The sequence below is a fragment of the Nanorana parkeri genome, unplaced genomic scaffold, assembly GCF_000935625.1.
Source record: "Nanorana parkeri isolate BGI_ZX_2015 unplaced genomic scaffold, ASM93562v1 scaffold300, whole genome shotgun sequence".
NCBI classification, from domain to species: Eukaryota; Metazoa; Chordata; class Amphibia; order Anura; family Dicroglossidae; genus Nanorana; species Nanorana parkeri.
Genome location: NW_017306568.1, coordinates 1,118,565 through 1,122,889, shown reverse-complemented (window position 1 = coordinate 1,122,889; position 4,325 = coordinate 1,118,565).

Below are 4,325 nucleotides of genomic sequence, written 5' to 3'. Positions count from 1 at the left end.
GTGCTAGCTCTCTAAAGCTCTTGTCGCACGTCATGGGGAGCGTGTCTGAGCTATCTGGCCGCCCTCTATCCCTCCCTCCTTCCTCAAATTGGGAGGGGGGAGGTTCACGCCACCACAGGCCCACACACCCTGCCCACAGTTATTCTACTCCACCCCTCACTCCACCTCATTAAATTGGCGGGGGTCCAGGTGACCCAGCTTTCTTACATCAATACCAGAGCACCCTTTACCCGTAGACATTTTAAGGAAAAAAGAGATAATACTATCATTCATTCAATCCCATATGGGCCCCTCCACAACTCCAGGTCCCATTCATCTGCCCAAACTCCCTAATCACCGCCGTCCCTATCCTTTCTAGTGAGTATTCTAAATCTTTAAACACACTTGGGCTCCAGGTCTCATTTTCTGTGTTCATCAGGCCCTGTTTAAAAATAGAGACTTTTCATTCACTCGGCCTTTCTGTTGTGTATTGTTCCCCACTAGCGTCCAATCACTGTTCAGCAGTGGATCCCCGTCCACTATTGCTTCTTGCCAGTCCGGTAATCGGGGAGCAGCGATGGATAGGCTTTCGCAAAAATGTTGAAGTTCTTCCGGGAACCGGAGCACCATTGTCCTCCCATTTTTACGTGCAATTAGGCAGGACGGGAACCCCCATCTATAAGGGATACTCGCTTTTTGAAGGGTATCCAAAAGTGGACGCATTGCCCTACGGCGTGCTAGAGTCTCTCGGGCCAGGTCCGGGAAAATCTGTATCTGAATTCCCTCGAATTCCATCGGTGGTTGCAGCCGTAGTTTCCGCATTATGTTCTCTTTATCTATATGATGATGGAAACGACATATTACGTCCCTTGGAACCTCGGGCGCCAAATTGCGTGGTCGGGGTACCCGGTGTAAAAGGTCAAACTTAATTAGGGTAGGTGGTGATTGTCCCATTACTTTATTGAACATATTCCTTAATGTCTCTATCAGCTCTGCGTCAGTTATGGTCTCAGGCAGGCCTCGGATCCTCATATTGTTCCTACGGCCCCTGTTTTCCTGATCTTCTAGGCGATAAGAGGTATCCCTTTGAGCCTTAGTTATGGAATACACCTGCGCCTGAAGGGCTCTAATTGCATCTGAGTGTGAGTCCAGCCTTATCTCCCCTTCTTCCACTCTGTTTAACAGTTGTTTCATCTCACTTTTTAATGTCTCTATGTTAGATTTCAGTGATTGTTCCAAGTGAGCAAACATATCAGAAAGTTCGATTTTAGTGGGTAGAGTTTTCACCATTTCTTCTATAGGTAGTAAAATAGAGTGTTCTAACTCACCCTCCTGTTCCTGTCCAGGAACTGTAGAATCCAATGACTTCTGATGTGGGGATTGTCTGGGGGAGAGACTTGCACGAGCCGCGGATCCCTGCAGTCTACTCGTAGTCTCAGCCGTCATGTAACGCTGCAGAGGGCTCATCACTGGGACTTTCGGTGCACCCTGTTTCCCTGTCTTTTTTCGGTTCATCTTGACATATGGGTGCCGCCGAACAATCACCGAAAAGTCGTCGCTAGTTTTTCGGTCAGAAGTCGTCCGGCTGTGGGTCAATCTCGTTGTATACTGGCCGTAGTCAAACGAGCGGTGTGCGGGCGGGTGGCGTGCTGCTGCTGCTGCTCACTTCAGACGGTCTCAGTAGCCATTAGACTCCGGACACGCCCCCCCCCTCGTCATCCGATCACCTGACCATCCCCATCCACTCGGCTACAAAATAGCTCTAAACAGGTTTAAAAGCTGCATGGCGCTGCCGCTGGACCTGACCTGAATCATCTGACAAAATCAGGACATTTATTAATATTATTGTTATTATTATTATTATTATTATAGCAGCTCCAATTCCAAAAAATTTGGGGCGCTGTGTAAAATCTACATAAAAACAGAATGCAATGATTTGCAAATCTCATAAAATCATATTGTATTTACAATAGAAAATAGAGAACATATGAAGGGGGTTATTCACTATGGAGCCGAAGGATACAGCCATAGCTTCGGCTGGTCCTTTGGCACTCTTCGGTCGCCGGAGCCCTTTAGTTCAGTCGAACCGAAGGGCTGCTGTAAGGGACCATTCACAATAGCCTGTACAGCAGCAAGAGACTGAGCCTAAGTGACAGCCGAAGCCGACCGATCTCCATGCAAATGACAGCTGGGCGGAGCCAGCCGTGATCTCACAGCTCGCTCCACCCAGTTGTAATGACAGATCATTGTCAGATGTCCCAAAATGACCCGGAGATGCTGATCTGTCATTAAACAATACCAACTGGGTGGAGCCGGCCATGACGTCACGGCCGGCTCCGCCCAGTTGCTATTCCTTGGCTGGGACCTGCTAGAAGACTCTGGCAGGTGCCAGCCAAAGGGAAACAGTTGGGGGAGCAAGCTGCCACTGCTAGCTCCACCCAATTGATTAATCATTTTCATTTCCCTTCATTTTAAAACAATTTTCCAACTTTTTATTTCACTTATTTTTTATTCTGCGTGGTACCGAGCAGAATAGCCGAGCAGAATTTGGCTATTCACTTAATGCCGTTCGGCCCCTATGTGAATAGGGGCGAACAGCAGCGAGTGAGCTGCTGGAGCTCCAGCTCAACCGATCCAGATGTCAGCTGCCGATGTACAGCTGAAATCGGCCGTACAAGCCAGAAGTGAATAGCTGAACAGCGTTCAGCTCACTTCACTTCGGCTAGGTTATTCACTCGGCTGCCTTCGGCAACTTTGTGAATAACCCCCCAAATGTTTAAAAAAAAGAAGATTATTTTGAAATTGATGGCAGCAATTTGTCTCAAAAAAGTTGGGACAGGACAACAAAAATCCGGCAAAGTAAGTGGTACTAACAAGGAGGAGCTGGAAGGACATTTTGCACCTAATTAGGTTAATTGGCAACAGGTCGGTAACATGATTGGGTATAAAAAGAGCATCTTAGAGAGTCAGAGTGTCTCAGAAGTAAAGATGGGCCGAGGTTCACCAATCTGTAAAATGCTGCGCCCAAAATCTGTCCAACAATTTCAGAATAATGTTCTTCAACATGAAATTGCAAAAGCTTTATATATATATCATCACCTACAGTACATAATATCAACAAAAGATTCAGAGAATCTGGATGCCCGTGATCTTTGGGGCCTCAGATGGCACTGCATGGGCTCCATAAATCACGGTCTGTGAACGCAGTTCACCGTGTCATCCAAAAATGTAAGTTAAAGTTCTATCATGCAAAGGAGAAGCCGTATCTGAACATGATGCAGAAACACCGCCGTTTTCTCTGGGCCAAAGCACATTTAAAATGGTCGGTCGCAAAGTGGAAAACTGTTCTGTGGTCAGACGAATCGAAATTTTTAATTCTTTTTGGCAATCATGGGCGCTGCGTCCTCCGGACTAAAGAGGAGAGGGACCTTCCAGCTTGTTATCAGCATTAAGTTTGAAAGCCTGCGTCTCTGCTGGTATGGGGGTGCATTAGTGTGTATGGAATGGGCAGCCCGCACATGTGGAAAGGCACCATCAATCCTGAAAGATATATCCAGGTTTTAGAGCAGCATATGCCCCCACCCAGACGACGACTTTTTCAGGGAAGGCCTTGCATATCTCTGCAGGTCAACGCTAAACCACATACTGCATCTATGACAAGAGCATGGCTTTGTAGTAGGAGAGTCCGGGTGCTTACCAGGCCTGCCTGCAGTCCAGACCTTTCACCAATTGAAACGAAAAGTATGATAAAGAAGACCTGAGCAGCTAGAATCCTAGTTATGGCAAGAACGGGCCAACGTTCCTCTCCCAAAACTCCAGCAACCGATCTCCTCTGTTCCTAGATATTTACAGAGCGTTGTTAGAAGGAAAGGGGAGGCTACACCAGGCTAAACATGGCCCTGTCCCAACGTTATGTAGACGTGTTGCTGCCGTCAATTTCAAAATTACACTTTTTTTTCTTAAAATTAGACATTTTCTCAGTTTAAACATCGTAACATCTTCCACCGGGGACACCAGATTCAATCCCAGCTAAGAGGTCGCGTTTGGTAATTAGGGATTGACAAAGCTTCAAAGTAGGCCATTATAAAAGACACTTCCCCCCCCCCAACCTGTCTGTCATCTCCCAATCTGTCGGCCTTTTGCCAATTCCTTCAAGAAAGACTATCTGCCTCTACCGAAAAACTTCTACCATCTGCCAACTTTTACCTTCTCCACCATCTCATTCTACACAGGTATGCCCCTGTAACTGCACTGTCGCCCTTTATTTTGTGAAGATCTGCGACAAACTGTTGCAAAATAAATTATGTATAATAATAATAATAATGATAATAATGTATTAGTATGCA